An 11,273-nucleotide genomic window follows, 5' to 3' on the forward strand; every position below is an offset into this window, starting at 1 on the left:
CCTTCTGCACACACGCAGATCCGGTTTACCGGAAGGAAACATTCTCCACCGTTCCCACGCGCGGGCCGCCTGCGTCTTTTCTCTTTTCCTTCCTGCTTCTTCCCCCCCCCCCCCCCCTCTCGCTCCCTCCCTCTCTCTCTCTCTTATTCATACAGGGCGCGTCGCCTGCCTCATCCCTCACCATTTCCCTCCCCTTTCACACGAGCCGCCCTTGGCCTGCGCCCCCGAGCAATTCTTTCTTTGCCCTCGCATCCAACCCCGCCCAGAGTTTATCTTAAATGCCTTCCATTTCCCGTCCTGAACACAGGCGGCGTTCACAGTACGTCGTATCTCTCGGCCAAAAATGGAGGATATAGAAAGCAATAGCGGCATTCAGAGCAAGCTATTCGAAACAGATATTCCCGAAATAACTTAGAGGGTAATGTAGACTGTTTAGTAGCAGTTCTGTTTGAATGTACAATTCAGTTTGTCGTGTTTGTAAGAGATAAAAGAGGCGAGCGTTATTAAGAGCCGCAGTTATGAAACAGGAACTGCTTCTATTACTTTTAAGAGTAAGCGCGACATGCAACAGCTCTTAAACCAACGTCCTCCCAAAGTAATGAGTAAGAAAGCAGGAAAAACTTCTGTAATAAGTACTTCTGTTTCTTACCTTTTTAGTGGATAAAAATTTCACTGAGTCACGCTATTCCGCGTTGCAGCTGAATGTCTGTCTTTTTTTATGTCTCAAAGGCTTTTGATTGTGTAAAACATGGAATTCTTCTGGATAAGCTTAAGTATTGTCGCATGAGTGAGACAGTGCACCAGTAGTTTAATTGATATATAACTGGAAGAGTGCATAGCTTTGAAATAAAGAGTTCACATAATTTTCAAAAGTCAGTAGATTTCTCAAAGTGGGGAGTAATCAAGAACGGGGTCCCACAGAGTCCAGTCTCAAGATGCAAAACTAGTTCTTTCTGCTGAGGATACAAGTAAAGTTACCACACCCAACAAACAAGGCAATTATTAATACCGGCCTTTGGAAAATTATTAAGTGAGTCTCTGCAAGTGGAGTGTCATTGAAATTTGGTAAAACGCATTGTATACCGTTCTAATTAGTAAACGGAGCAACACGATTAATACATGTACACTTTGAACGTAAGTCTGTAGCTAAGGCAGAATATTCAAAGTTTCTGGGTGTGTGCGTTAATGAGAGATTGAATTCGAAGAAATACATTGATGATCTGCTAAATCGTTTGAGTTCAGCTACTTATTCTATTAGAACTATTACAAATTTTGACCTTAAACATACGTGTAAGCTAACTTACTATGCCTGTTTTCATTTACTGCTTTTGTATGGCATCATATTTTGGGGTAATTCTTCATCAAGGGAAGAAGTATACGTGGCAGATAAGTGTGTAATCAGAATGACAGCTAGAGCTCACCCAAGATCATCTTGCAGACATTTAATTAAGGTACTCTGGACATTCATTGTAGCTTCATGCATTTATAGTATAGAGGCCATGTTGCTCCGAAACTAAGGGGAAAATCGAAAATGTTTTCATAGATAATCTGCAGTGTTCATGAGGGGACAAAGAGAGTGATAATAACTCGTCTTTAATATGCCATTCTCAGTCCTTTTTGAAGATCAAATTACTTTTCTAAAATCAGATAATGTATCTTTCCTACAGAACTGGGAAGGGCATTCAATTGTAAGTATAAGAGTTGTAGCAAATTTATCCGCTAGGGGTGATAGGCGAAATGATATTGTAAAATGGCAGGAACTATGCCCCTTACATGAAGTCATCAAAGATCATCTAACGTTGAGCGAACAGTAGGACTGAACAAAAATGACTGACAAGGCACAATGCATCTTGTAGAGGGTATAGTATGGACATATTGGAATAATTAATGTTGGGTGATGGTTTTAAAGTAATTCACACAACAGGAAAATTTTGTGGAAATGCGTCGATTAACTGGAGGTAGTTTATCCCAGGGAAGTAGTCAAGTTGACCGTGGCCGGGTGGGGAGAGGCAAAGGGAAGCGACATTAGGCAGCTTAGGGCGACTCAAGCTCTGAGAAAGAAGTAACGGGGCGCGGCCTTCAGCTGCCTTAAGATGAGTGACAGTGAGTGGGTGGTTGACCCCATTCTGGTGTACCGGGAAGCAGACGGAGAACTTGTACGCCTGTTGATAAATGCCCATCATTCCGTTTTCAGTGAATCATGCGAGAAAGCTGCGCAAAGCTACGGTGGAGCGGTCAACAGAGGCCGAAATATGCATGTTCCTGACTATAGCAACTTCACGCTGAATTCACGGTCCACAGAGTCTGAAGTAAATCAGGTGAAGAGCGACAGAATGAAATGCACCGGCCTCTGATGCGAACTTAGGACTGAAGAATTTGAAGTACTCTCCTGGGAGTCAGAATTCCGGAAAAACTGGTGTTTTGTGCAGACGCTAACCTTGATGGGTGGCCTGGGAGGAGCTAAATAGCAGAAGTTGAGAGGAAGGGAAATTTTGTGGGAATTTGTTCACTTCCCAGAAGTGATGCATAATTAATGCGACTTGCGCTGCAATTGGCGTAAGTGATTTTGCTGGAGGGGAAACCGAGGCGAAGAATGGACTGGGAGAAGTCTCCGTACAGGTCTTCCGTTCCCAGCTCGCCTAGAGTGCGGACGTGGCGTTCTTTACTCATCTTGCCTGAGAAAGAGTGAACATCTCTGCAGTTTAGGACTTAGCAAATGGAACGATTGAGCTTGGAGATAGGAAGTTTTGTTTCAGCTATGTACTGAGAAAGATAGCTAGGAGTGAATAGAAGAGCGCAGCCTTGCAGCACCACGAGGTCGGCCGACGTCCGCAGAACAACGCCGCTCCGCCACGCTGTATTCGGTGATACTGCGACCGCTCCCGCCACTGATTAATTTGTTGGATCACGTCGGCAAAGTTTCCTCGAGGGTTTCATGGGCCGTGTATTGTAGAATTCTTCTCGCACTTCGCATTACGCCTGGGTCAGTCGATAGGAATTACTTTAGAGTTATCGCGCTTTACTCCACGCAAACGCAATTTATTACCACTGCCTGGTAGGAGGGTCATGTAACGTGATGATTAAAGGTCCTGAGTTAAAATAAATTTGTGATAATCGACTGCATCTGTTTCCAATCAAGTAGTTGAAATCCCAAGTCACTTTCTTAATTAATTTGATGTTCAACATTTGCATCTGTTATTCAATAGCTGAATATAACATCACTGTGCACCCCTTTTTAGTTAAAAGTGATCAATTCTGAATCAATTAATGTCAACACTGCCACCGCAGTTCAATCAGGAGTCATAGGGCCTTATTACTTTCTTTACGTTATCCGATATTGCGGCAGTTTTGCACTCTCTGTTGATCTGTTAGTCAATTACCTGGGGTGAATACACGCCAAAACCAGAGAAGTGACAGGTGGGGTGTTACAATATTGGACAAATAAATGCTTTTTACACAGACTTTGACTTTATTGGCGTCCATTTACACACAATACGTACAGTACTTGTACATTGCATAACCATAATTCATGTTCATATTACAAAAAGTTTCAGTTTGGTAAATGCTCAATGGCCATTACCTTCGATGCATTTCCGAAAATACGCTTCGAAGGACATTCGAAAACACCTCAACATTTCTTTGCTGACTCCTGTTCGACATCTCTAATTAGCTAACATAAATTTTCAGGTGTGGTTAGCATTTCTTGACAAACTTTGTCCGTAATGTACCCCCATAACAAAAAGTCAGAAGACGTGAGATCTGGGGTGCGAGAAGGCTTATGGACACGCCCTCTACGTCCTATCAATCGATCTGGATAATCTCGGTTTAGTATTTCTCGAGCTATAACTAATGAGATGGGTAACCATCGTGTTGATACCACAGGGCACTCTGTTCCACAAGGGGCACATCTTCAAGAAACGCTGGACCACAATGCAGTTGCGACCACAAGGCAGTTGCTGTTAGGCTCAATACCGTAACACCTACAACCATCAAAAAGAAACGCCAAGTATATCTATTTAAAAAAGCTGATAAAAATGCCCTTAACGCCTTTTTAAGAGACAATCTTCACTCCTTCCGATCTGATCATGTAAGTGTAGAAAAGTTGTGGAGTGTTTTCAAAGAGAAAGCATCAACAGCAACTGAGAGACATTTACCACATAAATTAATAAGTGATGATACTGATTCCCCATGGTACACAAAACGGGTCAGATCGTTGTTGCAGAAGCAACGAAAATGGCTTGCCAAATTTAAAAGAACGCAAAATCCACAAGATCGGCAAAGTTTTACAGATGTTCGAAATATGGCGCGTACTTCAATGCGAGATGCTTTTAATAATTTCCACAACGAAATTCTGTCTCGAAATCTGGCAGAAAACCCAAAGAGATTCTGGTCACACATAAAGCACACCAGTGGCAAGACACAGTCAATACCTTCACTGCGCGATAACAACGGTGAAGTCACTGACGACAGTGCCACTAAAGCAAAGCTATTAAACACGGTTTTCCGAAACTTCTTCACCAAAGAAGACGAAGTAAGTATTCCTGAATTCTAATCAAGGACAACTGCCAAGATGGGAAACATAGAAGCTGATATCGTCGGTGTAACAAAGCAGCTTAAATCACTTAATAAAGGCAAGGCCTCCCGTCCAGATTGTATACCAGTCAGGTTCCTCTCAGAGTATACTGATAAAATAGCTCCATATTTAGCAATTATATACAACCACTCGCTCACAGAAATATCCGTACCGAAAGACTGGAAAATTGCTCAAGTCACACCAATACCCAAAAATGGAAGTAGGAGTAACACGCTGAATTACAGACCTATGTCACTAACGTCGATTTGCAGTATGGTTTTAGAACATATACTGTATTCGAACATTATGAAGTACCTCGAAGAAAACGATTTATTGACATATAGTCAGCACCGATTTAGAAAATACCGTTCTTGTGAAATACAACGAGCTCTTTATACTCATGAAGTAATAAGTGACATCAACAGGGGATGTCAAATTGCTTCCATATTTTTAGATTTCCAGAAGGCTTTCGACACCGTTCCTCACAAGCGTCTTCTAATCAAACTTCGTGCCTACGGAGTATCGCCTCAGTAGTGCGACTAGATTCGTGATTTCCTGTCAGGAAGGTCACAGTTCGTAGTAATAGACGGAGTCATCGAGTAAAACAGAAGTAATATACGGCGTTCCCCAAGGAACTGTTATAGGCCCTCTATTGTTTCTGATCTACATTAACGACATAGGAGACAATCGGAGTAGCCGTCTTAGATTGTTTGCAGATGATGCTGTCATTTACCGTCTTGTAAAGTTATCAGATGATCAAAACGACTTGCAAAATAATTTAGATAAGATATCTGTATGGTGCAAAAAGTGCAATTGACCCAAAATAAAGAAAAGTGCGAAGTTATTCACATGAGTACTAAAAGAAATCAGAATTATTTCGATTACGCGATAAGGCACACAAATCTGAAGGCTGTAAATTCAACTAAATACTTACGAATTAAAGTTACAAATAACCTAAATTGGAACGATCACATAGATAATATTGTGGGTAGAGCGAACCGAAGACTGCGATTCATTGGCAGAAAACTTAGTAGGTCAACAGGTCTACCAAAGAAAGTGCTTACACTACGTTTGTCCGCCCTATTCTGGAGTACTGATGTGCGGTGTGGGATCCGCATCAGGCGGGACTGACGGATGACATCGAAAAAGTACAAAGAAGGGTAGCTCGTTTTTTACTATCGCGATACGGGGCAGCTAGTGTCACAGACATGATACGTGAATTGGAGTGGCAATCATTAAAACAAATGCGTTTTTAGTTGCAACGGGATCTTCTCATGAAATTTCAGTCAAAAGTTTTCTCCTCCGATTGCGAAAACATTCTGTTGGCACCCACCTACATAGGGAGAAATTATCATCACGATAAAATAGGAGAAATCAGGGCTCGCACGGAAAAATGTAAGTGCTCGTTTTTCCCGCCTGCCGTTCGAGAGTGGAGCGCCTAGAGAGACAGCATGAAGGTGGTTCATTGATCCATCTACCAGGCACTTTATTGTGAATAACAGAGTAATCACGTAAATGTAAATGTAGATCTAGATGAAAAACTTTCCTGCCTAAAGTTTACCTTAAGTGAAATGCGATACCATGATACATAATCCCAAAATTCCATTGACCGATAATATGTACTATTTCGGTTCACTTGCGCATGACTGGTTAATGTCGCATCATCAGAAAATAAAATGTTTGAAAACGTACGATTTTTATTTTGTACGAGAGACCACAGGCAAAATTGAAACGCTTCTGGAAATCATCCCCATCAAGGGCTTGATGTGTACTAATGTGACATGGATAGAATTTATTACCCTTAAATATTCGAAGAACGCTCCCTTGCAAAATTCCCGAATAACTTGTCAGTTGATGGGAACTCACGTGAGGATTAACGGCAACTGCAGCTAATGTTGCGACCTACGAACTTTCTCCAGTATCAGTTCTTCTTCGATTATGATTTCTTTGTCTGACTTCTCCCGATTCAGAAAATAAGTTCGAAAGTTGCTGAAAATTTTTTTACAGATGATTGTACCTTTCCAAGGTACCGTACTCCTTGTAAGTTGAAAGCTGCTCTAGCGTTCTTACGAGCTTCGCCATAAATTAAAATCATATTTATTCTCTCGTTAATTGTGTATCGAACATCCATGATTACAAAACGAAGTGGAGTTCACTGAGAACAGAAGGTAATGTTCTTATGAGGTTTAAATTGTCACTAGATAAACTCGTACCAATGTCAAAACAACTATAAAAAAAGAAAAATAAGTATCGTTTTGGGAATACAAATAAAAGACAACCGATCAAGCTTGCGTAAAGAAATGAATTTCCTTCGTCGAATAACAGTAACAAAATGAAAATAGAGAGAGAGGCAAGTCATAGTGAGTGCAAGCCATTTGCTGTCTTATTGGACCAGTATTACATCACCTATCACCTCTAGCGGATAAATGTACTACAACTTATTTACTCAAAACTGAATGCCCTTTCCATTCCCGCAGAAGAAAGTAAACCATCCCATTTGAGAAAAGTAATTTGACGCTGAAAAAGTATTGGGAATGCTCCTTCAAACACGACATACAGTTACTTTCCTATGTCCACTTATAAATATTGCAAATTTTGCATGAAACCATTTTAGAGTTTCCTCTTCGTTTCAGAGCAAAGATGCCTCACTATATATACATATACACTCAAGAAATTTATTATTAGTAACCTAACTTAGTTCAAAAGCAATAGCAATGTGTATAGCTACAATACTAGGAGAAAGGCTGATCTGGCACAGAAAGGGGTGAATTATGCAGCCCCAAAACTCTTTGATCAGTTACCAGACACCATCAAAGTGTGACAGAGAGCCAACCACCATTTAAGAAAAATTAAAAGCATTTATGAAGGACAGGTCCTTCTACACAATACATGAATTTTTGGGTGCTAATGTTTCAATTATTGAAACAAATATTGAATTATGTCATGTAAAGAAACCTTTGTTAAATTGACACTTTCCACATCAAGTGTCGTATTCATGGTCTACGGAACAAGTATTAATCTAATCTACAATAACATTTTTCACACAGAAATCTTTTCACAAATTCCACTGAAATTTAAGCACGTAATATTTTATGGAAACCGGTCTTGTAGTGTCCCTATTTTCCATCAGTAAATGGATGCAAGGTATAGAATATGTTTCTTCTTTTGCATCTTTAACTTTATGACCTGTGAAAACGTCCTGGTAGATTAAAACTGTGTGCTGGACTGAGACTCGAACTCGGGTCCCGAGTTCGAGTCTCGGTCCAGCACACAGTTTTAATCTGCCAGGAAGTTTCATATCAGCGCACACTCCCTTGCAGAGTGAAAATATCATTCTGGGAACATCCCCCAGGCTGTGGCTAAACCGTGTCTCCGCAATATCCTTTCTTTCAGGAGTGCTAGTTCTGCAAGGGTCACAGGAGAACTTCTGTAAGGTTTGGAAGGTAAGAGACGAGGTACTGGCAGAAGTAAAGCTGTGAGGACGGGGCGTGAGTCGTTCTTGGGTAGCTCAGTGGTAGAACACTTGCCCGCGAAAGACATAGGTCCCGAGTTCGAGTCTCGGTCCAGCACACAGTTTTAATCTGCCAGGAAGTTTCATATCAGCGCACACTCCCTTGCAGAGTGAAAATATCATTCTGGGAACATCCCCCAGGCTGTGGCTAAACCGTGTCTCCGCAATATCCTTTCTTTCAGGAGTGCTAGTTCTGCAAGGGTCACAGGAGAACTTCTGTAAGGTTTGGAAGGTAAGAGACGAGGTACTGGCAGAAGTAAAGCTGTGAGGACGGGGCGTGAGTCGTTCTTGGGTAGCTCAGTGGTAGAACACTTGCCCGCGAAAGACATAGGTCCCGAGTTCGAGTCTCGGTCCAGCACACAGTTTTAATCTGCCAGGAAGTTTCATATCAGCGCACACTCCCTTGCAGAGTGAAAATATCATTCTGGGAACATCCCCCAGGCTGTGGCTAAGCCATGTCTCCGCAATATCCTTTCTTTCAGGAGTGCTAGTTCTGCAAGGATCACAGGAGAACTTCTGTAAGGTTTGGAAGGTATGAGACGAGGTACTGGCAGAAGTAAAGCTGTGAGGACGGGGCGTGAGTCGTTCTTGGGTAGCTCAGTGGTAGAACACTTGCCCGCGAAAGGCATAGGTCCCGAGTTCGAGTCTCGGTCCAGCACACAGTTTTAATCTGCCAGAAAGTTTCATATCAGCGCACACTCCGCTGCAGATGAAAATCTCATTCTGGTTTATGACTTGTATTTAGTAGGAAACAAGATCTAAAAGCCGTTGCTGGTGTTGTCCTACAAACAGTTCAGCCTTTAACATTTCTGGGGTGGTTCTAAACTGGGAGATTCTGTACTAAGGTACTCAGATATCTACTATATATATCACTCATCAAATATATAAAGACAATCCTTCACGAACAATTTAAGAATTGCTTGAAGATCAGCTTTCAACAACCTTTGCCGCAACATTTGCCCTACCTTCCCGCTTCTTACGTCACCAATAAGAGAAGGAATCGATGCACATTACTTAAACAGTTTCCCAGGTATATAAAATGGACCGGAAACCCATAGAAACTGTGGCAACATTCGCATGTTTGTCTGCTTAATCTTGTGTTATTTAATTGCTTAATTACTTGTGTGGTACAAATTATTATTTTCTAACATGTCCTGTTACATGGCCCCCGTACGAGCCGCGTCTTACACTCGTGACGTTGTCAGTATCTCAACATATGCAATGAAATTTACATATTTACTTTCTGAATATGGTAGCTACAGTTTTTTATAACTTATTTTCTCTTAGATTCTGTGTCATGATATTCACTATGGACTGATTAATAAGCGGATGCGTTAGGGTACATAATTTGATAATCCCCCCGTCTGAGCGGTCTATTCTACGTTTAACTATTAATTGAATCTCAGACAAAAAAGGACACATCACGCAGCCATTATCCCAATTGGACAGAAATTGGTAGATGTTATGTGGATATACAGACAAACATGTGACTACAACTTCAGAATAATTGGATGATTTTTTCAAGAGAAACAACATCATAAACTGAGCAAGTCAGTAACGCGTTGTTCCACGTCTGGCCATTCCGCAAGTAGTTATTAGACTTTCCACAGTATAGGGTTATTGTTCTTCTGAGGGATGTGGTGCCATATTCTGTCCCCATGGTGCGTCAGATCGTAAAAACCCCGGGGTGGTTAGAGTGCCCTGCCGATAATGCTTAAAACGTACTCAGTTGGGGAGAGGTACGGCTACCTCGCTGGACAGTTCAGAGTTTGGCAGAAATGAAAACAAGCAATAGAAACTGTCTTCTGTGCTGGTGGGTATTGTTGTTGTTGTTGTTGTTGTTGTTGTTGTTGTTGTTGTCTTCAGGGTATAATGGTGCTGAAATGTACGCCCAGGTTGGCTTGCCATGAAGGGCAACGAAACTGGGCGCAGATTTACCGCTGCGCTGTAAGGATGCGATGCACGACAGCCAAAGTGATCCTGCTATGAAAAGAAATGGCATCGCAGCTCACCTCTCTTGGCTGCTTGGCGACAGTAATGTGGTACCCCACCGCTGATCAGGGCGTCTCCAGACACATCTTCACCGGTGATCAGCGCACATTTCGAAACGGGACTCATCACTTAAAACAATTCTACTACAGTCAATAAGATTTCAGGGCGAAGACTTGCCTGGAGAGGCCCCATACTGCTGTGGGATATGGTTCAAATGGCTGTAAGCACTATGGGACTTAACATCCGAGGTCATCAGTCGCCTAGAACTTAGGACTACTTAAACCTAACCAACCTAAGGACGCCACACACAACCATGCCCGAGGCAGGATTCGAACCTGCGACCGTAGCAGCAGCGCGGTTCCGGACTGAAGCGCCTAGAACCGCTCGGCCACAGCGGCCGGTAGCGGTGCGATTCCAATCTTCCTGTCACCCGTTGCATGACCCGACAGTCATGAGTGATGATGTGTGCTGCCATTCAATTTCATGACAGAACCCTTACAGCACAATATTACGTCCACGATATTCTACGCCCTGTTTTATTATCCTTCGTGGTAAGTTGTTCTGGGCTTACATTTCAGCTAGACAATGCCTGCTCGCAAACGGCGAGAGTTGCTAGTCTTCGTGCTTCCAAAACTCTACATTTTAGCAAGATCCACGGATCGCTCTCTATTTGAGAACTTGTCGAACATTATAAGAGGGGCCCTCCAACCATCTCGCGAGTCCGACGATCCAACAGGCCAGTTGAATTTGGCACGATACACCCCAGGGGGATCAATCAGCGCTAAGCCGAAGAACTGCCTGCATATGGGCCAGAGGCGGAACAACACGTTATTAGAATTATATATTAATACCATCAGTTGCTGGCGGACGTTGATATATATCAACGGGGGCAGTTGAAAATGTATGCCCCGCCCGGGACTCCAACCCGGGATCTCCTGCTTACAAGGCAGACGCTCTATCCGTCTGAGCCACCGAGGGCACAGAGGATAGTGTGACTGCAGCGGCTATCTCGCGCACGCCTCCCGCGAGACACACATTCTCACCCTATATTTCCACACACTACATTCGTAGTGTCCCTACCCAACACACTCATTACTCGTGGAAGACACTCTTACCAAGTCCCGTAAGAGTTCGGTTAATATGTGTGCAACTGCACAGAAGAATAAGGTCATGGCCGGTATCGCCGGAACTATATAC

General features: G+C 42.6%; 1 non-coding gene across 1 annotated transcript; it reads right to left on the reverse strand.

Annotated features, from left to right (window-relative positions):
• Positions 1-10,980: 10,980 nt before the first annotated feature.
• Positions 10,981-11,055, reverse strand: Trnat-ugu (transfer RNA threonine (anticodon UGU)). Its single transcript has one exon. It is a non-coding gene; the product is annotated as a tRNA-Thr (tRNA).
• Positions 11,056-11,273: the final 218 nt, after the last annotated feature.

This window comes from Schistocerca nitens, chromosome 5, assembly GCF_023898315.1.
Source record: "Schistocerca nitens isolate TAMUIC-IGC-003100 chromosome 5, iqSchNite1.1, whole genome shotgun sequence".
In the NCBI taxonomy this organism is placed as follows: domain Eukaryota; kingdom Metazoa; phylum Arthropoda; class Insecta; order Orthoptera; family Acrididae; genus Schistocerca; species Schistocerca nitens.